Genomic DNA, 23,940 nt, shown 5'->3' on the forward strand with positions numbered 1-23,940 from the left:
TATTGTGATTCTCGTGTTCTTACCAATCGAATTACATAATTAGGCTTGGATGTAGGCTTTTTTCAGTAGCCGAAAGGTACATCCTTAATATAGGCGTGCTTCTAAACTTTTCGATCTAAGCGATAGTTCGTAAGTATCAATAAGTAGGTCTAAGTATACATGCAAGTATCGTGGCAACAAGATTACTCTGTGACTGCATGTTTACAGCTTTCAGGTTCACGTAATCAGAGATTACCAATTTGCAAATTGAACAGTCCACAAAAGTGATTGCAAAATTTATCCTTCCATTGGATGTAAAAAATCTACGCCCCTGTTGAATAAACATACCCTACTCTAAATTAAACCTATGTTGACATAAGTTTAAAGTAAATCAAGAGTGCATACGTCAAAAACTTAAAAAAAAACAACCTTTAAACCTATATGGAAAATAGATTTGGAAATTCAGTCATTGATGTGATCTTGACTTGATGAGACAAGACCATTTTAAAAAGTTGATCATTGAAATAATAGAAAAGGGGTAAATGTTCCAGTAGCAGTTAGAGAACAAAATATAGTCTTTCTGCTTTCGCTAGAAATTTAACAAGCGTAAAGTTATACTAAAAGTCCGAAACTTGTATAATTTATCTTCTTTAACCGATAACAAGAGTTCAAAAATACAGCTAACGGCGAAAAGGAATCGATTTTTTTTTCATATGATGTACCTGTATATCCAATCTTGTCTACTCTTATCATGTTCACAATCTTCTTAAATGAACACAACAGTACTGGGGTTATATTAACGTAATTTTACTCAGTTCACACGAGAGGTGTGCCGACAAGTCCCGTTGTCCTTGAAATCGATGTGTGCTCGATCTTATTTCTGATTTTTAGGCATCAGCATCCAAGGTGCACTTGCTTCCAAAAAACACGAGATCGAAGACGTAATAAAAGATACTAGCCCTGATATTATTATTCTAAGTGAAACCCTCATTTAGCCTAACAATAGATTTAAAATATGGAATTATACAGCAATTAGAAAAGATAAAACAATCAACCAAGATACCAACAGAGGAATTATGTTATTATATAAAAACATTTTTTCAGTAATTGAAATTAAAATGAACAGCAATAATGATGAAAATATAACTGCTGATAACCTGCTAGATAACCATTCAATTATAACAGTAGCAAGTATTTATTGTTCGCCAACCAAATGCATTGACATAAACCTGTTCCACAACATCTTTTCCCACTAACAAAATACAATTGTAATAGGTGATCTGAATGGTAAACAATAAGAACTTTGGATGAAATTCACCAACACAAATGGAAGACACCTATTACAATTCATCGATGAAAATAACATAGCCCTAATAAACGACAGTACACCTACGCATACAACGTATGCTACAAATGCAAGTGAAAACTTACACATCTGCCTCACCTCCTTTAATATCAGACAAAAGTTATTAAATTTTAATGTGGAAAAAGATGGTGGCGGTGATCATCTACCAATATGGTGTGTCTTCGATCTCGTCCCCCATAAAGATATAACAAGACAAATTTGACTACGAAAAAGCCAATTGACAAGAATATCAAAAAGAATTAGGCAACATATTACCGGATAATGTTAAGCATACAGCCAACAACAAAACAGAAATTGATACTTATAGTCTAATAATCACGAAGTGTTTACTAAAAGCAAGCAACGAACACTGTACCAAAGCAACAACATAAAACTGTAAATAACTTATGGAAACCAAACGTGCAACAAATAACACTGATAAAACAACGAAGACAATTAACAAGACAGTTCATGGCAACAAGAGGTAAAGAAATAAAAACACAAACAAACAGTGTCAGAAATAAAATCAGAACAGAAATTAAATTGTGAAAACAGGAAAAATGGGATAACTTCTGCTCTCAACTAAATGAAAAAACAAGACCCTAGAAAGTTTTCGTCGCATCTAAAAAGACTCACCAACGAAGCCACAACAAGAAAGTACCCAACACTAGAACATAATAACGCCTCAGCGCACACCGACAAAGAAAAAGCAGAAGCCTTCAGACAACAACTGCAAAACACCTTCAAAACACATATCGACTCAGACATGAACAAATATTTTTACAATGCTCTAAACAATCGTGTAACAAAGAACTATACAAACCATATTTCCCAGTCAATATTAACAACAACAACACAAAAGGCTAAAATAATCTACTACTTAACAAAAGAAATCACACCAACAGAACTCAAACAAGCAGTTAAGAACTCAAAAAACAAATCACCAGAAAATGTCGGCATACGTACAATTCTCATCAAAAAAGGCACTCCGAAATTATTTGACCATCTATTAGCATTCTTTAATTTGTCATTTTACTCTGGCTACGTCCCAGTTTCTTGGAAGCAAGCTAATATAGTAAGAAGCTAATCCAGCCAATAAGCCAAACAGTTATCGACCAATCAGCCTGAGCAGCTGTGTAGGCAAAATTCTTGAACGAATAATAAGTAATAGACTCTCCACATTTTTGGAGATAGCATCAAAATTACCTGAGGAACAAAACGGATCGAGAAAATTTGGACAAACGACAGATCATTTAGTTAGGTTAACTGGAACAATAACAAATAGCTTTAATTAAAAAAAAAACAACAACAAAAGAATGCATTGTCGCTTGCTTCCTCGACATCGAGAAGGCATTCGACACTGTATGGCACAATGGTCTCCGGTTCCGTATGAATGAAATGGGACTATCGCGTGGAATTATTCGCCGGCTCTCCAACGTTTTGGGAAACAGACAATGTAGAGGGAATTTTCTCGGAGTTCTTCACTCCAGAAGCCGGCGTGGCGTCCCTATAGGAGGGATGGTTAGTACTATTCTCTTCATCATGCATGTGAATAATATGCCACTTAAAGATCCAAATCATGGATGCTCGTCACAGTTCGCTGATGATGTAGCACTTTGGAAAAGTGCCCCCACACCAGCAATAAGAGCCACAAACATACAAGCGCACCTAAACAGAACATGTGAATACAGCCAAAAATAGAGGATCAAAATAAACACGGCAAACACTGAACAAAGTGATATTTTCAAAGTGAACGAAACATCAGAAAGCACAACCACAGATTTACATTAATGGAGCACTTCTCCAGATTTCTACGTCACCAAAGTTTCTAGGATTAACGTATGATTCTAAACGTACATGGACAAACCATGTAAATAATATACAAACTAAAATCTGGCGAAGAACGAACTATGCTAGAAGTTTAACTGGTAAATACAGTGGAGAAACACCTGAAAACATCCTCAAAATATACAAAACATACATAAGACATGTAACAGACTATGTAGCTCCAGCATGGATTAACGTAAGCAAAGAACAATTGAAAAATTACAAAATACACTAGTTACGACAGCATAAAGAGTACCTAAAACCACCTCTTCAAAGTTTATGCATAAATATTCAATCACACAAACAATAGCAGATAGCTTCCTACATAGTACAATAACATATTTTGATAAAATTGGAGAACAAAATGAACTATTATGCGAACTCGACAGGTACTGCATGTATGAGGAAGATAATCCTAAACGCCTCTTCCCGATTAATTTATATATTAGATCATTAAAATAAAATAATTGAAAAAATAAAGAAAAGAAATAAACAAATAAAAATACAATATATATATAGAATAATAATAATTAAGTACCAAAATAAAAACAGGCCACCTATGAGCTAGACATTAGTGAAGGAACTGATGGTGCAAAATAGATGGACATTGCCCTGAAATGGGCCCGAGTAAATGTGGGTTACTCTGGCCCTCATGTAACAATTATTAACATACTAAGCCGTTCACACCAACAAGGAAAAGGAAGGAGGAAGAGGTCAAGTGCACCTGATCCTTCCTGGGCATACACATATATACCCAAACAACGATATACATTGAGAGAGAGAAAGAGATCCCTGTTTTCGTTTTCATTATTACGACAGAAAGGGTGAAAACGACCTGATCTATCTAGTTATTAATCTATCCAAAAGGAGTAAACGGTAGAGAAAATATTAGAATTGTTAGGCTCATGATCGTATGCTCAATAGAGCCAATAGGTGGCAGGTTTGTTTTCCAAGCACAAATCCTCACAAAGTTTTTTATATGATGAAAACATCAAAAGTGTATAAAGAGGCGTGAGAGGAAGTTTACCAGAAAGCAAGTACAAAAGCACTTTAAAAGTGTTAGAAGATAAATAAATTTGAATCAAACAACTTGAATGCTGTTTCATTCGCTAGAAAGAATGTAAACGTATTTAAGAAAAACTAATTCATAAACCAACGTGGTATACCGTGATGTCTTACTATATATAAAGTGTGAAGCTAATTTGGCATTAGCTTTGCGCAGAGGCGATGTCGTAGCCAGTGAGGTTAATCCGAGGCGCGACTATTGCTAGTTGAAAACTTTTCCCAATACCCCGCTAAGACGACGTGAAATATCGTCGGCTATGGCAATTTTTGCAGGCCTCGTTTGAGGCTACGAAGTGAAATAAGAATAGAAAGTGTGTAACGTTCTACTATTACTCGTACTAGTCGCATCAATGAGAGCGGAAGACGGAGATTGATCATTATACTCGACCACTTTAAAAAGTTCATTATTGAAATAATAGAAAAGGGGTAAATGTTCCAGTAGCAGTTAGAGAACAAAATATACGCTTCAGTTTTAGAACTTGTAACTGGACAGTACTTCGAATGTCTGTAAATCGCCTACGATTTTCAAAGGATTATTTCATAAATAGAATGCTCGTAGTGCATTAGTAAAAGTTATATTCGCCGTTTGCAACGAAAACGTAAAAATAACAATGCAACTGTCTCTCGTAGATGCTTGAACTAGTATGAAACGAGTGAAAATCTTTAACAGAGCAAATTCAAAACTACTGACGTCATTATAGAGTGAATGAAGTGTGAGCTGAGAAGAAATTTACGGTACTTATGTTTATCTTAACTGAACAATCTATCACTTATGCTGTGCAGAAAATTAGAGTTCTACTGTAAACTTTTAACGTGCTACAGCGATTAGCGCATGTTGCGATACTAGAAAATTGTATACACAAACAAATATTCTGTTTATCTATAAATTATGTGGGAAATAGGTTAGATATACTTGATTGAAGCGTTCAGTGTATTCGGAGTTTTGATCATCGTTTCAACTGAAATAATGTTTTTATAATTTCTCTACTGATTTTGCATATTATTATCACGTGTGCAAATCTAATACAAACGAACATTATGTTTTGTTTCCATATCAACGGATAGGTTGGTTTTCTGCAGCAATGTCGAGTGAATATAGTGGGCGAGTGGTGACCTGTACAGTCGGGATTATTGTATTAATATTAAAAGTGTGGTTACAGAGACCTTACAATAACAGGTAAGAAGTCTACTCTACGAATGCCCGGACGATACCAGATGACTTTCTCATGTTTTCTTTTCTACATGATTGCATTCCGATTTTTATGTGTGTGCGTTGTGTTTTGCTTTACTGGGAAATATTGGTGTAATCTTTGCAAAAACGACAGGTGTTTCACTAAGTGTTCTATTGTTTGTATGGTGTGCACAAAGTAACGGCGAAAGTAATCAATCTGTCCACCCCCACAAAGTTGACGACGATACTGGTCCGTTCTTTACAGTCGACAACGCCTGATTAACCCATTGTGTAGCTATGAACTTGTAAACTTGTCATGTGGCATTAGTTGTAGCTAAATTTACTTTATTAAAACCCACGCCAAGCAGTTGTGACCATTTACACAAGAAAAAATCCATAGTCTTTCTGCTTTCGCTAGAAATTTAACAAGCGTAAAGCTATACTAAAGTCCGAAACTTGTATAATTTATCTTCTTTAACCGATAACAAGAGTTCAAAAATACATCTAACGGCGAAAAGGAATCGACTTTTTCTTTTCATATGATGTACCTGTATATCCAATCTTGTCTACTCTTATCATGTTCACAATCTTCTGAAATGAACACAACAGTACTGGGGTTATATTAACGTAATTTTACTCAGTTCACACGAGAGGTGTGCCGCCAAGTCCCGTTGTCCTTGAAATCAATGTGTGCTCGATCTTATTTCTGATTTTTAGGCATCAGCATCCAAGGTGCACTTGCTTCCAAAAAACACGAGATCGAAGACGTAATAAAAGATACTAACCCTGATATTATTATTCTAAGTGAAACCCTCATTTAGCCTAACAATAGATTTAAAATATGGAATTATACAGCAATTAGAAAAGATAAAACAATCAACAAAGATACCAACAGAGGAATTATGTTATTATATAAAAACATTCTTTCAGTAATTGAAATTAAAATGAACAGCAATAATGATGAAAATATAACTGCTGATAACCTGCTAGATAACCATTCAATTATAACAGTAGCAAGTATTTATTGTTCGCCAACCAAATGCATTGACATAAACCTGTTCCACAACATCTTTTCCCACAAACAAAATACAATTGTAATAGGTGATCTGAATGGTAAACAATAAGAACTTTGGATGAAATTCACCAACACAAATGGAAGACACCTATTACAATTCATCGATGAAAATAACATAGCCCTAATAAACGACAGTACACCTACGCATACAACGTATGCTACAAATGCAAGTGAAAACTTACACATCTGCCTCACCTCCTTTAATATCAGACAAAAGTTATTAAATTTTAATGTGGAAAAAAGATGGTGGCGGTGATCATCTACCAATATGGTGTGTCTTCGATCTCGTCCCCCATAAAGATATAACAAGACAAATTTGACTACGAAAAAGCCAATTGACAAGAATATCAAAAAAGAATTAGGCAACATATTACCGGATAATGTTAAGCATACAGCCAACAACAAAACAGAAATTGATACTTATAGTCTAATAATCACGAAGTGTTTACTAAAAGCAAGCAACGAACACTGTACCAAAGCAACAACATAAAACTGTAAATAACTTATGGAAACCAAACGTGCAACAAATAACACTGATAAAACAACGAAGACAATTAACAAGACAGTTCATGGCAACAAGAGGTAAAGAAATAAAAACACAAACAAACAGTGTCAGAAATAAAATCAGAACAGAAATTAAATTGTGAAAACAGGAAAAATGGGATAACTTCTGCTCTCAACTAAATGAAAAACAAGACCCTAGAAAGTTTTCGTCGCATCTAAAAGACTCACCAACGAAGCCACAACAAGAAAGTGCCCAACACTAGAACATAATAACGCCTCAGCGCACACCGACAAAGAAAAAGCAGAAGCCTTCAGACAACAACTGCAAAACACCTTCAAAACACATATCGACTCAGACATGAACAAATATTTTACAATGCTCTAAACAATCGTGTAACAAAGAACTATACAAACTATATTTCCCAGTCAATATTAACAACAACAACACAAAAGGCTAAAATAATCTACTACTTAACAAAAGAAATCACACCAACAGAACTCAAACAAGCAGTTAAGAACTCAAAAAACAAATCACCAGAAAATGTCGGCATACGTACAATTCTCATCAAAAGGCACTCCGAAATTATTTGACCATCTATTAGCATTCTTTAATTTGTCATTTTACTCTGGCTACGTCCCAGTTTCTTGGAAGCAAGCTAATATAGTAAGAAGCTAATCCAGCCAATAAGCCAAACAGTTATCGACCAATCAGCCTGAGCAGCTGTGTAGGCAAAATTCTTGAACGAATAATAAGTAATAGACTCTCCACATTTTGGAGATAGCATCAAAATTACCTGAGGAACAAAACGGATCGAGAAAATTTGGACAAACGACAGATCATTTAGTTAGGTTAACTGGAACAATAACAAATAGCTTTAATTAAAAAAAAAACAACAACAAAAGAATGCATTGTCGCTTGCTTCCTCGACATCGAGAAGGCATTCGACACTGTATGGCACAATGGTCTCCGGTTCCGTATGAATGAAATGGGACTATCGCGTGGAATTATTCGCCGGCTCTCCAACGTTTTGGGAAACAGACAATGTAGAGGGAATTTTCTCGGAGTTCTTCACTCCAGAAGCCGGCGTGGCGTCCCTATAGGAGGGATGGTTAGTACTATTCTCTTCATCATGCATGTGAATAATATGCCACTTAAAGATCCAAATCATGGATGCTCGTCACAGTTCGCTGATGATGTAGCACTTTGGAAAAGTGCCCCACACCAGCAATAAGAGCCACAAACATACAAGCGCACCTAAACAGAACATGTGAATACAGCCAAAAATAGAGGATCAAAATAAACACGGCAAACACTGAACAAAGTGATATTTTCAAAGTGAACGAAACATCAGAAAGCACAACCACAGATTTACATTAATGGAGCACTTCTCCAGATTTCTACGTCACCAAAGTTTCTAGGATTAACGTATGATTCTAAACGTACATGGACAAACCATGTAAATAATATACAAACTAAAATCTGGCGAAGAACGAACTATGCTAGAAGTTTAACTGGTAAATACAGTGGAGAAACACCTGAAAACATCCTCAAAATATACAAAACATACATAAGACATGTAACAGACTATGTAGCTCCAGCATGGATTAACGTAAGCAAAGAACAATTGAAAAATTACAAAATACACTAGTTACGACAGCATAAAGAGTACCTAAAACCACCTCTTCAAAGTTTATGCATAAATATTCAATCACACAAACAATAGCAGATAGCTTCCTACATAGTACAATAACATATTTTGATAAAATTGGAGAACAAAATGAACTATTATGCGAACTCGACAGGTACTGCATGTATGAGGAAGATAATCCTAAACGCCTCTTCCCGATTAATTTATATATTAGATCATTAAAATAAAATAATTGAAAAAATAAAGAAAAGAAATAAACAAATAAAAATACAATATATATATAGAATAATAATAATTAAGTACCAAAATAAAAACAGGCCACCTATGAGCTAGACATTAGTGAAGGAACTGATGGTGCAAAATAGATGGACATTGCCCTGAAATGGGCCCGAGTAAATGTGGGTTACTCTGGCCCTCATGTAACAATTATTAACATACTAAGCCGTTCACACCAACAAGGAAAAGGAAGGAGGAAGAGGTCAAGTGCACCTGATCCTTCCTGGGCATACACATATATACCCAAACAACGATATACATTGAGAGAGAGAAAGAGATCCCTGTTTTCGTTTTCATTATTACGACAGAAAGGGTGAAAACGACCTGATCTATCTAGTTATTAATCTATCCAAAAGGAGTAAACGGTAGAGAAAATATTAGAATTGTTAGGCTCATGATCGTATGCTCAATAGAGCCAATAGGTGGCAGGTTTGTTTTCCAAGCACAAATCCTCACAAAGTTTTTTATATGATGAAAACATCAAAAGTGTATAAAGAGGCGTGAGAGGAAGTTTACCAGAAAGCAAGTACAAAAGCACTTTAAAAGTGTTAGAAGATAAATAAATTTGAATCAAACAACTTGAATGCTGTTTCATTCGCTAGAAAGAATGTAAACGTATTTAAGAAAAACTAATTCATAAACCAACGTGGTATACCGTGATGTCTTACTATATATAAAGTGTGAAGCTAATTTGGCATTAGCTTTGCGCAGAGGCGATGTCGTAGCCAGTGAGGTTAATCCGAGGCGCGACTATTGCTAGTTGAAAACTTTTCCCAATACCCCGCTAAGACGACGTGAAATATCGTCGGCTATGGCAATTTTTGCAGGCCTCGTTTGAGGCTACGAAGTGAAATAAGAATAGAAAGTGTGTAACGTTCTACTATTACTCGTACTAGTCGCATCAATGAGAGCGGAAGACGGAGATTGATCATTATACTCGACCACTTTAAAAAGTTCATTATTGAAATAATAGAAAAGGGGTAAATGTTCCAGTAGCAGTTAGAGAACAAAATATACGCTTCAGTTTTAGAACTTGTAACTGGACAGTACTTCGAATGTCTGTAAATCGCCTACGATTTTCAAAGGATTATTTCATAAATAGAATGCTCGTAGTGCATTAGTAAAAGTTATATTCGCCGTTTGCAACGAAAACGTAAAAATAACAATGCAACTGTCTCTCGTAGATGCTTGAACTAGTATGAAACGAGTGAAAAATCTTTAACAGAGCAAATTCAAAACTACTGACGTCATTATAGAGTGAATGAAGTGTGAGCTGAGAAGAAATTTACGGTACTTATGTTTATCTTAACTGAACAATCTATCACTTATGCTGTGCAGAAAATTAGAGTTCTACTGTAAACTTTTAACGTGCTACAGCGATTAGCGCATGTTGCGATACTAGAAAATTGTATACACAAACAAATATTCTGTTTATCTATAAATTATGTGGGAAATAGGTTAGATATACTTGATTGAAGCGTTCAGTGTATTCGGAGTTTTGATCATCGTTTCAACTGAAATAATGTTTTTATAATTTCTCTACTGATTTTGCATATTATTATCACGTGTGCAAATCTAATACAAACGAACATTATGTTTTGTTTCCATATCAACGGATAGGTTGGTTTTCTGCAGCAATGTCGAGTGAATATAGTGGGCGAGTGGTGACCTGTACAGTCGGGATTATTGTATTAATATTAAAAGTGTGGTTACAGAGACCTTACAATAACAGGTAAGAAGTCTACTCTACGAATGCCCGGACGATACCAGATGACTTTCTCATGTTTTCTTTTCTACATGATTGCATTCCGATTTTTATGTGTGTGCGTTGTGTTTTGCTTTACTGGGAAATATTGGTGTAATCTTTGCAAAACGACAGGTGTTTCACTAAGTGTTCTATTGTTTGTATGGTGTGCACAAAGTAACGGCGAAAGTAATCAATCTGTCCACCCCCACAAAAGTTGACGACGATACTGGTCCGTTCTTTACAGTCGACAACGCCTGATTAACCCATTGTGTAGCTATGAACTTGTAAACTTGTCATGTGGCATTAGTTGTAGCTAAATTTACTTTATTAAAACCCACGCCAAGCAGTTGTGACCATTTACACAAGAAAAAATCCATAGTCTTTCTGCTTTCGCTAGAAATTTAACAAGCGTAAAGCTATACTAAAGTCCGAAACTTGTATAATTTATCTTCTTTAACCGATAACAAGAGTTCAAAAATACATCTAACGGCGAAAAGGAATCGACTTTTTTTTTCATATGATGTACCTGTATATCAATCTTGTCTACTCTTATCATGTTCACAATCTTCTGAAATGAACACAACAGTACTGGGGTTATATTAACGTAATTTTACTCAGTTCACACGAGAGGTGTGCCGCCAAGTCCCGTTGTCCTTGAAATCAATGTGTGCTCGATCTTATTTCTGATTTTAGGCATCAGCATCCAAGGTGCACTTGCTTCCAAAAAACACGAGATCGAAGACGTAATAAAAGATACTAGCCCTGATATTATTATTCTAAGTGAAACCCTCATTTAGCCTAACAATAGATTTAAAATATGGAATTATACAGCAATTAGAAAAGATAAAACAATCAACCAAGATACCAACAGAGGAATTATGTTATTACATAAAAACATTCTTTCAGTAATTGAAATTAAAATGAACAGCAATAATGATGAAAATATAACTGCTGATAACCTGCTAGATAACCATTCAATTATAACAGTAGCAAGTATTTATTGTTCGCCAACCAAATGCATTGACATAAACCTGTTCCACAACATCTTTTCCCACAAACAAAATACAATTGTAATAGGTGATCTGAATGGTAAACAATAAGAACTTTGGATGAAATTCACCAACACAAATGGAAGACACCTATTACAATTCATCGATGAAAATAACATAGCCCTAATAAACGACAGTACACCTACGCATACAACGTATGCTACAAATGCAAGTGAAAACTTACACATCTGCCTCACCTCCTTTAATATCAGACAAAAGTTATTAAATTTTAATGTGGAAAAAGATGGTGGCGGTGATCATCTACCAATATGGTGTGTCTTCGATCTCGTCCCCCATAAAGATATAACAAGACAAATTTGACTACGAAAAGCCAATTGACAAGAATATCAAAAGAATTAGGCAACATATTACCGGATAATGTTAAGCATACAGCCAACAACAAAACAGAAATTGATACTTATAGTCTAATAATCACGAAGTGTTTACTAAAAGCAAGCAACGAACACTGTACCAAAGCAACAACATAAAACTGTAAATAACTTATGGAAACCAAACGTGCAACAAATAACACTGATAAAACAACGAAGACAATTAACAAGACAGTTCATGGCAACAAGAGGTAAAGAAATAAAAACACAAACAAACAGTGTCAGAAATAAAATCAGAACAGAAATTAAATTGTGAAAACAGGAAAAATGGGATAACTTCTGCTCTCAACTAAATGAAAAACAAGACCCTAGAAAGTTTTCGTCGCATCTAAAAGACTCACCAACGAAGCCACAACAAGAAAGTACCCAACACTAGAACATAATAACGCCTCAGCGCACACCGACAAAGAAAAAGCAGAAGCCTTCAGACAACAACTGCAAAACACCTTCAAAACACATATCGACTCAGACATGAACAAATATTTTTACAATGCTCTAAACAATCGTGTAACAAAGAACTATACAAACTATATTTCCCAGTCAATATTAACAACAACAACACAAAAGGCTAAAATAATCTACTACTTAACAAAAGAAATCACACCAACAGAACTCAAACAAGCAGTTAAGAACTCAAAAACAAATCACCAGAAAATGTCGGCATACGTACAATTCTCATCAAAAGGCACTCCGAAATTATTTGACCATCTATTAGCATTCTTTAATTTGTCATTTTACTCTGGCTACGTCCCAGTTTCTTGGAAGCAAGCTAATATAGTAAGAAGCTAATCCAGCCAATAAGCCAAACAGTTATCGACCAATCAGCCTGAGCAGCTGTGTAGGCAAAATTCTTGAACGAATAATAAGTAATAGACTCTCCACATTTTTGGAGATAGCATCAAAATTACCTGAGGAACAAAACGGATCGAGAAAATTTGGACAAACGACAGATCATTTAGTTAGGTTAACTGGAACAATAACAAATAGCTTTAATTAAAAAAAAAACAACAACAAAAAGAATGCATTGTCGCTTGCTTCCTCGACATCGAGAAGGCATTCGACACTGTATGGCACAATGGTCTCCGGTTCCGTATGAATGAAATGGGACTATCGCGTGGAATTATTCGCCGGCTCTCCAACGTTTTGGGAAACAGACAATGTAGAGGGAATTTTCTCGGAGTTCTTCACTCCAGAAGCCGGCGTGGCGTCCCTATAGGAGGGATGGTTAGTACTATTCTCTTCATCATGCATGTGAATAATATGCCACTTAAAGATCCAAATCATGGATGCTCGTCACAGTTCGCTGATGATGTAGCACTTTGGAAAAGTGCCCCCCACACCAGCAATAAGAGCCACAAACATACAAGCGCACCTAAACAGAACATGTGAATACAGCCAAAAATAGAGGATCAAAATAAACACGGCAAACACTGAACAAAGTGATATTTTCAAAGTGAACGAAACATCAGAAAGCACAACCACAGATTTACATTAATGGAGCACTTCTCCAGATTTCTACGTCACCAAAGTTTCTAGGATTAACGTATGATTCTAAACGTACATGGACAAACCATGTAAATAATATACAAACTAAAATCTGGCGAAGAACGAACTATGCTAGAAGTTTAACTGGTAAATACAGTGGAGAAACACCTGAAAACATCCTCAAAATATACAAAACATACATAAGACATGTAACAGACTATGTAGCTCCAGCATGGATTAACGTAAGCAAAGAACAATTGAAAAATTACAAAATACACTAGTTACGACAGCATAAAGAGTACCTAAAACCACCTCTTCAAAGTTTATGCATAAATATTCAATCACACAAACAATAGCAGATAGCTTCCTACATAGTACAATAACATATTTTGATAAAATTGGAGAACAAAAATGAACTATTATGCGAACTCGACAGGTACTGCATGTATGAGGAAGATAATCCTAAACGCCTCTTCCCGATTAATTTATATATTAGATCATTAAAATAAAATAATTGAAAAAATAAAGAAAAGAAATAAACAAATAAAAATACAATATATATATAGAATAATAATAATTAAGTACCAAAATAAAAACAGGCCACCTATGAGCTAGACATTAGTGAAGGAACTGATGGTGCAAAATAGATGGACATTGCCCTGAAATGGGCCCGAGTAAATGTGGGTTACTCTGGCCCTCATGTAACAATTATTAACATACTAAGCCGTTCACACCAACAAGGAAAAGGAAGGAGGAAGAGGTCAAGTGCACCTGATCCTTCCTGGGCATACACATATATACCCAAACAACGATATACATTGAGAGAGAGAAAGAGATCCCTGTTTTCGTTTTCATTATTACGACAGAAAGGGTGAAAACGACCTGATCTATCTAGTTATTAATCTATCCAAAAGGAGTAAACGGTAGAGAAAATATTAGAATTGTTAGGCTCATGATCGTATGCTCAATAGAGCCAATAGGTGGCAGGTTTGTTTTCCAAGCACAAATCCTCACAAAGTTTTTTATATGATGAAAACATCAAAAGTGTATAAAGAGGCGTGAGAGGAAGTTTACCAGAAAGCAAGTACAAAAGCACTTTAAAAGTGTTAGAAGATAAATAAATTTGAATCAAACAACTTGAATGCTGTTTCATTCGCTAGAAAGAATGTAAACGTATTTAAGAAAAACTAATTCATAAACCAACGTGGTATACCGTGATGTCTTACTATATATAAAGTGTGAAGCTAATTTGGCATTAGCTTTGCGCAGAGGCGATGTCGTAGCCAGTGAGGTTAATCCGAGGCGCGACTATTGCTAGTTGAAAACTTTTCCCAATACCCCGCTAAGACGACGTGAAATATCGTCGGCTATGGCAATTTTTGCAGGCCTCGTTTGAGGCTACGAAGTGAAATAAGAATAGAAAGTGTGTAACGTTCTACTATTACTCGTACTAGTCGCATCAATGAGAGCGGAAGACGGAGATTGATCATTATACTCGACCACTTTAAAAAGTTCATTATTGAAATAATAGAAAAGGGGTAAATGTTCCAGTAGCAGTTAGAGAACAAAATATACGCTTCAGTTTTAGAACTTGTAACTGGACAGTACTTCGAATGTCTGTAAATCGCCTACGATTTTCAAAGGATTATTTCATAAATAGAATGCTCGTAGTGCATTAGTAAAAGTTATATTCGCCGTTTGCAACGAAAAACGTAAAAATAACAATGCAACTGTCTCTCGTAGATGCTTGAACTAGTATGAAACGAGTGAAAAATCTTTAACAGAGCAAATTCAAAACTACTGACGTCATTATAGAGTGAATGAAGTGTGAGCTGAGAAGAAATTTACGGTACTTATGTTTATCTTAACTGAACAATCTATCACTTATGCTGTGCAGAAAATTAGAGTTCTACTGTAAACTTTTAACGTGCTACAGCGATTAGCGCATGTTGCGATACTAGAAAATTGTATACACAAACAAATATTCTGTTTATCTATAAATTATGTGGGAAATAGGTTAGATATACTTGATTGAAGCGTTCAGTGTATTCGGAGTTTTGATCATCGTTTCAACTGAAATAATGTTTTTATAATTTCTCTACTGATTTTGCATATTATTATCACGTGTGCAAATCTAATACAAACGAACATTATGTTTTGTTTCCATATCAACGGATAGGTTGGTTTTCTGCAGCAATGTCGAGTGAATATAGTGGGCGAGTGGTGACCTGTACAGTCGGGATTATTGTATTAATATTAAAAGTGTGGTTACAGAGACCTTACAATAACAGGTAAGAAGTCTACTCTACGAATGCCCGGACGATACCAGATGACTTTCTCATGTTTTCTTTTCTACATGATTGCATTCCGATTTTTTGTGTGTGTGCGTTGTGTTTTGCTTTACTGGGAAATATTGGTGTAATCTTTGCAAAACGACAGGTGTTTCACTAAGTGTTCTATTGTTTGTATGGTGTGCACAAAGTAACGGCGAAAGTAATCAATCTGTCCACCCCCACAAAAGTTGACGACGATACTGGTCCGTTCTTTACAGTCGACAACGCCTGATTAACCCATTGTGTAGCTATGAACTTGTAAACTTGTCATGTGGCATTAGTTGTAGCTAAATTTACTTTATTAAAACCCACGCCAAGCAGTTGTGACCATTTACACAAGAAAAAATCCATAGTCTTTCTGCTTTCGCTAGAAATTTAACAAGCGTAAAGCTATACTAAAGTCCGAAACTTGTATAATTTATCTTCTTTAACCGATAACAAGAGTTCAAAAATACATCTAACGGCGAAAAGGAATCGACTTTTTTTTTTCATATGATGTACCTGTATATCCAATCTTGTCTACTCTTATCATGTTCACAATCTTCTGAAATGAACACAACAGTACTGGGGTTATATTAACGTAATTTTACTCAGTTCACACGAGAGGTGTGCCGCCAAGTCCCGTTGTCCTTGAAATCAATGTGTGCTCGATCTTATTTCTGATTTTTAGGCATCAGCATCCAAGGTGCACTTGCTTCCAAAAAACACGAGATCGAAGACGTAATAAAAGATACTAGCCCTGATATTATTATTCTAAGTGAAACCCTCATTTAGCCTAACAATAGATTTAAAATATGGAATTATACAGCAATTAGAAAAGATAAAACAATCAACCAAGATACCAACAGAGGAATTATGTTATTACATAAAAACATTCTTTCAGTAATTGAAATTAAAATGAACAGCAATAATGATGAAAATATAACTGCTGATAACCTGCTAGATAACCATTCAATTATAACAGTAGCAAGTATTTATTGTTCGCCAACCAAATGCATTGACATAAACCTGTTCCACAACATCTTTTCCCACAAACAAAATACAATTGTAATAGGTGATCTGAATGGTAAACAATAAGAACTTTGGATGAAATTCACCAACACAAATGGAAGACACCTATTACAATTCATCGATGAAAATAACATAGCCCTAATAAACGACAGTACACCTACGCATACAACGTATGCTACAAATGCAAGTGAAAACTTACACATCTGCCTCACCTCCTTTAATATCAGACAAAAGTTATTAAATTTTAATGTGGAAAAAAGATGGTGGCGGTGATCATCTACCAATATGGTGTGTCTTCGATCTCGTCCCCCATAAAGATATAACAAGACAAATTTGACTACGAAAAAGCCAATTGACAAGAATATCAAAAAAGAATTAGGCAACATATTACCGGATAATGTTAAGCATACAGCCAACAACAAAACAGAAATTGATACTTATAGTCTAATAATCACGAAGTGTTTACTAAAAGCAAGCAACGAACACTGTACCAAAGCAACAACATAAAACTGTAAATAACTTATGGAAACCAAACGTGCAACAAATAACACTGATAAAACAACGAAGACAATTAACAAGACAGTTCATGGCAACAAGAGGTAAAGAAATAAAAACACAAACAAACAGTGTCAGAAATAAAATCAGAACAGAAATTAAATTGTGAAAACAGGAAAAATGGGATAACTTCTGCTCTCAACTAAATGAAAAACAAGACCCTAGAAAGTTTTCGTCGCATCTAAAAGACTCACCAACGAAGCCACAACAAGAAAGTACCCAACACTAGAACATAATAACGCCTCAGCGCACACCGACAAAGAAAAAGCAGAAGCCTTCAGACAACAACTGCAAAACACCTTCAAAACACATATCGACTCAGACATGAACAAATATTTTACAATGCTCTAAACAATCGTGTAACAAAGAACTATACAAACTATATTTCCCAGTCAATATTAACAACAACAACACAAAAGGCTAAAATAATCTACTACTTAACAAAAGAAATCACACCAACAGAACTCAAACAAGCAGTTAAGAACTCAAAAACAAATCACCAGAAAATGTCGGCATACGTACAATTCTCATCAAAAGGCACTCCGAAATTATTTGACCATCTATTAGCATTCTTTAATTTGTCATTTTACTCTGGCTACGTCCCAGTTTCTTGGAAGCAAGCTAATATAGTAAGAAGCTAATCCAGCCAATAAGCCAAACAGTTATCGACCAATCAGCCTGAGCAGCTGTGTAGGCAAAATTCTTGAACGAATAATAAGTAATAGACTCTCCACATTTTGGAGATAGCATCAAAATTACCTGAGGAACAAAACGGATCGAGAAAATTTGGACAAACGACAGATCATTTAGTTAGGTTAACTGGAACAATAACAAATAGCTTTAATTAAAAAAAAACAACAACAAAAGAATGCATTGTCGCTTGCTTCCTCGACATCGAGAAGGCATTCGACACTGTATGGCACAATGGTCTCCGGTTCCGTATGAATGAAATGGGACTATCGCGTGGAATTATTCGCCGGCTCTCCAACGTTTTGGGAAACAGACAATGTAGAGGGAATTTTCTCGGAGTTCTTCACTCCAGAAGCCGGCGTGGCGTCCCTATAGGAGGGATGGTTAGTACTATTCTCTTCATCATGCATGTGAATAATATGCCACTTAAAGATCCAAATCATGGATGCTCGTCACAGTTCGCTGATGATGTAGCACTTTGGAAAAGTGCCCCCACACCAGCAATAAGAGCCACAAACATACAAGCGCACCTAAACAGAACATGTGAATACAGCCAAAAATAGAGGATCAAAATAAACACGGCAAACACTGAACAAAGTGATATTTTCAAAGTGAACGAAACATCAGAAAGCACAACCACAGATTTACATTAATGGAGCACTTCTCCAGATTTCTACGTCACCAAAGTTTCTAGGATTAACGTATGATTCTAAACGTACATGGACAAACCATGTAAATAATATACAAACTAAAATCTGGCGAAGAACGAACTATGCTAGAAGTTTAACTGGTAAATACAGTGGAGAAACACCTGAAAACATCCTCAAAATATACAAAACATACATAAGACATGTAACAGACTATGTAGCTCCAGCATGGATTAACGTAAGCAAAGAACAATTGAAAAATTACAAAATACACTAGTTACGACAGCATAAAGAGTACCTAAAACCACCTCTTCAAAGTTTATGCATAAATATTCAATCACACAAACAATAGCAGATAGCTTCCTACATAGTACAATAACATATTTTGATAAAATTGGAGAACAAAATGAACTATTATGCGAACTCGACAGGTACTGCATGTATGAGGAAGATAATCCTAAACGCCTCTTCCCGATTAATTTATATATTAGATCATTAAAATAAAATAATTGAAAAATAAAGAAAAGAAATAAACAAATAAAAATACAATATATATATAGAATAATAATAATTAAGTACCAAAATAAAAACAGGCCACCTATGAGCTAGACATTAGTGAAGGAACTGATGGTGCAAAATAGATGGACATTGCCCTGAAATGGGCCCGAGTAAATGTGGGTTACTCTGGCCCTCATGTAACAATTATTAACATACTAAGCCGTTCACACCAACAAGGAAAAGGAAGGAGGAAGAGGTCAAGTGCACCTGATCCTTCCTGGGCATACACATATATACCCAAACAACGATATACATTGAGAGAGAGAAAGAGATCCCTGTTTTCGTTTTCATTATTACGACAGAAAGGGTGAAAACGACCTGATCTATCTAGTTATTAATCTATCCAAAAGGAGTAAACGGTAGAGAAAATATTAGAATTGTTAGGCTCATGATCGTATGCTCAATAGAGCCAATAGGTGGCAGGTTTGTTTTCCAAGCACAAATCCTCACAAAGTTTTTTATATGATGAAAACATCAAAAGTGTATAAAGAGGCGTGAGAGGAAGTTTACCAGAAAGCAAGTACAAAAGCACTTTAAAAGTGTTAGAAGATAAATAAATTTGAATCAAACAACTTGAATGCTGTTTCATTCGCTAGAAAGAATGTAAACGTATTTAAGAAAAACTAATTCATAAACCAACGTGGTATACCGTGATGTCTTACTATATATAAAGTGTGAAGCTAATTTGGCATTAGCTTTGCGCAGAGGCGATGTCGTAGCCAGTGAGGTTAATCCGAGGCGCGACTATTGCTAGTTGAAAACTTTTCCCAATACCCCGCTAAGACGACGTGAAATATCGTCGGCTATGGCAATTTTTGCAGGCCTCGTTTGAGGCTACGAAGTGAAATAAGAATAGAAAGTGTGTAACGTTCTACTATTACTCGTACTAGTCGCATCAATGAGAGCGGAAGACGGAGATTGATCATTATACTCGACCACTTTAAAAAGTTCATTATTGAAATAATAGAAAAGGGGTAAATGTTCCAGTAGCAGTTAGAGAACAAAATATACGCTTCAGTTTTAGAACTTGTAACTGGACAGTACTTCGAATGTCTGTAAATCGCCTACGATTTTCAAAGGATTATTTCATAAATAGAATGCTCGTAGTGCATTAGTAAAAGTTATATTCGCCGTTTGCAACGAAAAACGTAAAAATAACAATGCAACTGTCTCTCGTAGATGCTTGAACTAGTATGAAACGAGTGAAAAATCTTTAACAGAGCAAATTCAAAACTACTGACGTCATTATAGAGTGAATGAAGTGTGAGCTGAGAAGAAATTTACGGTACTTATGTTTATCTTAACTGAACAATCTATCACTTATGCTGTGCAGAAAATTAGAGTTCTACTGTAAACTTTTAACGTGCTACAGCGATTAGCGCATGTTGCGATACTAGAAAATTGTATACACAAACAAATATTCTGTTTATCTATAAATTATGTGGGAAATAGGTTAGATATACTTGATTGAAGCGTTCAGTGTATTCGGAGTTTTGATCATCGTTTCAACTGAAATAATGTTTTTATAATTTCTCTACTGATTTTGCATATTATTATCACGTGTGCAAATCTAATACAAACGAACATTATGTTTTGTTTCCATATCAACGGATAGGTTGGTTTTCTGCAGCAATGTCGAGTGAATATAGTGGGCGAGTGGTGACCTGTACAGTCGGGATTATTGTATTAATATTAAAAGTGTGGTTACAGAGACCTTACAATAACAGGTAAGAAGTCTACTCTACGAATGCCCGGACGATACCAGATGACTTTCTCATGTTTTCTTTTCTACATGATTGCATTCCGATTTTTATGTGTGTGCGTTGTGTTTTGCTTTACTGGGAAATATTGGTGTAATCTTTGCAAAACGACAGGTGTTTCACTAAGTGTTCTATTGTTTGTATGGTGTGCACAAAGTAACGGCGAAAGTAATCAATCTGTCCACCCCCACAAAAGTTGACGACGATACTGGTCCGTTCTTTACAGTCGACAACGCCTGATTAACCCATTGTGTAGCTATGAACTTGTAAACTTGTCATGTGGCATTAGTTGTAGCTAAATTTACTTTATTAAAACCCACGCCAAGCAGTTGTGACCATTTACACAAGAAAAAATCCATAGTCTTTCTGCTTTCGCTAGAAATTTAACAAGCGTAAAGCTATACTAAAGTCCGAAACTTGTATAATTTATCTTCTTTAACCGATAACAAGAGTTCAAAATACATCTAACGGCGAAAAGGAATCGACTTTTTTTTTCATATGATGTACCTGTATATCAATCTTGTCTACTCTTATCATGTTCACAATCTTCTGAAATGAACACAACAGTACTGGGGTTATATTAACGTAATTTTACTCAGTTCACACGAGAGGTGTGCCGCCAAGTCCCGTTGTCCTTGAAATCAATGTGTGCTCGATCTTATTTCTGATTTTTAGGCATCAGCATCCAAGGTGCACTTGCTTCCAAAAAACACGAGATCGAAGACGTAATAAAAGATACTAGCCCTGATATTATTATTCTAAGTGAAACCCTCATTTAGCCTAACAATAGATTTAAAATATGGAATTATACAGCAATTAGAAAAGATAAAACAATCAACCAAGATACCAACAGAGGAATTATGTTATTACATAAAAACATTCTTTCAGTAATTGAAATTAAAATGAACAGCAATAATGATGAAAATATAACTGCTGATAACCTGCTAGATAACCATTCAATTATAACAGTAGCAAGTATTTATTGTTCGCCAACCAAATGCATTGACATAAACCTGTTCCACAACATCTTTTCCCACAAACAAAATACAATTGTAATAGGTGATCTGAATGGTAAACAATAAGAACTTTGGATGAAATTCACCAACACAAATGGAAGACACCTATTACAATTCATCGATGAAAATAACATAGCCCTAATAAACGACAGTACACCTACGCATACAACGTATGCTACAAATGCAAGTGAAAACTTACACATCTGCCTCACCTCCTTTAATATCAGACAAAAGTTATTAAATTTTAATGTGGAAAAAGATGGTGGCGGTGATCATCTACCAATATGGTGTGTCTTCGATCTCGTCCCCCATAAAGATATAACAAGACAAATTTGACTACGAAAAGCCAATTGACAAGAATATCAAAAGAATTAGGCAACATATTACCGGATAATGTTAAGCATACAGCCAACAACAAAACAGAAATTGATACTTATAGTCTAATAATCACGAAGTGTTTACTAAAAGCAAGCAACGAACACTGTACCAAAGCAACAACATAAAACTGTAAATAACTTATGGAAACCAAACGTGCAACAAATAACACTGATAAAACAACGAAGACAATTAACAAGACAGTTCATGGCAACAAGAGGTAAAGAAATAAAAACACAAACAAACAGTGTCAGAAATAAAATCAGAACAGAAATTAAATTGTGAAAACAGGAAAAATGGGATAACTTCTGCTCTCAACTAAATGAAAAACAAGACCCTAGAAAGTTTTCGTCGCATCTAAAAAGACTCACCAACGAAGCCACAACAAGAAAGTGCCCAACACTAGAACATAATAACGCCTCAGCGCACACCGACAAAGAAAAAGCAGAAGCCTTCAGACAACAACTGCAAAACACCTTCAAAACACATATCGACTCAGACATGAACAAATATTTTACAATGCTCTAAACAATCGTGTAACAAAGAACTATACAAACTATATTTCCCAGTCAATATTAACAACAACAACACAAAAGGCTAAAATAATCTACTACTTAACAAAAGAAATCACACCAACAGAACTCAAACAAGCAGTTAAGAACTCAAAAACAAATCACCAGAAAATGTCGGCATACGTACAATTCTCATCAAAAAGGCACTCCGAAATTATTTGACCATCTATTAGCATTCTTTAATTTGTCATTTTACTCTGGCTACGTCCCAGTTTCTTGGAAGCAAGCTAATATAGTAAGAAGCTAATCCAGCCAATAAGCCAAACAGTTATCGACCAATCAGCCTGAGCAGCTGTGTAGGCAAAATTCTTGAACGAATAATAAGTAATAGACTCTCCACATTTTGGAGATAGCATCAAAATTACCTGAGGAACAAAACGGATCGAGAAAATTTGGACAAACGACAGATCATTTAGTTAGGTTAACTGGAACAATAACAAATAGCTTTAATTAAAAAAAAACAACAACAAAGAATGCATTGTCGCTTGCTTCCTCGACATCGAGAAGGCATTCGACACTGTATGGCACAATGGTCTCCGGTTCCGTATGAATGAAATGGGACTATCGCGTGGAATTATTCGCCGGCTCTCCAACGTTTTGGGAAACAGACAATGTAGAGGGAATTTTCTCGGAGTTCTTCACTCCAGAAGCCGGCGTGGCGTCCCTATAGGAGGGATGGTTAGTACTATTCTCTTCATCATGCATGTGAATAATATGCCACTTAAAGATCCAAATCATGGATGCTCGTCACAGTTCGCTGATGATGTAGCACTTTGGAAAAGTGCCCCACACCAGCAATAAGAGCCACAAACATACAAGCGCACCTAAACAGAACATGTGAATACAGCCAAAAATAGAGGAT

The 23,940-nt window shown here is 35.5% G+C and overlaps 4 non-coding genes across 4 annotated transcripts; all 4 read left to right on the plus strand.

The window, feature by feature from the left end:
- Positions 1-4,361: 4,361 nt before the first annotated feature.
- Positions 4,362-4,502, plus strand: LOC143241148 (U4 spliceosomal RNA). The gene has a single exon (XR_013022212.1). It is a non-coding gene; the product is annotated as a U4 spliceosomal RNA (small nuclear RNA).
- Positions 4,503-9,590: 5,088 nt separating this feature from the next.
- Positions 9,591-9,731, plus strand: LOC143241149 (U4 spliceosomal RNA). The gene has a single exon (XR_013022213.1). It is a non-coding gene; the product is annotated as a U4 spliceosomal RNA (small nuclear RNA).
- Positions 9,732-14,818: 5,087 nt separating this feature from the next.
- Positions 14,819-14,959, plus strand: LOC143241150 (U4 spliceosomal RNA). Its single transcript, XR_013022214.1, has one exon. It is a non-coding gene; the product is annotated as a U4 spliceosomal RNA (small nuclear RNA).
- A 5,089-nt stretch (positions 14,960-20,048) lies between these two features.
- LOC143241151 (U4 spliceosomal RNA) lies at positions 20,049-20,189 on the plus strand. The gene has a single exon (XR_013022215.1). It is a non-coding gene; the product is annotated as a U4 spliceosomal RNA (small nuclear RNA).
- The last annotated feature ends 3,751 nt before the right edge of the window (positions 20,190-23,940 follow it).

This window comes from Tachypleus tridentatus, chromosome 13 (assembly GCF_004210375.1).
Source record: "Tachypleus tridentatus isolate NWPU-2018 chromosome 13, ASM421037v1, whole genome shotgun sequence".
Taxonomy (NCBI): domain Eukaryota; kingdom Metazoa; phylum Arthropoda; class Merostomata; order Xiphosura; family Limulidae; genus Tachypleus; species Tachypleus tridentatus.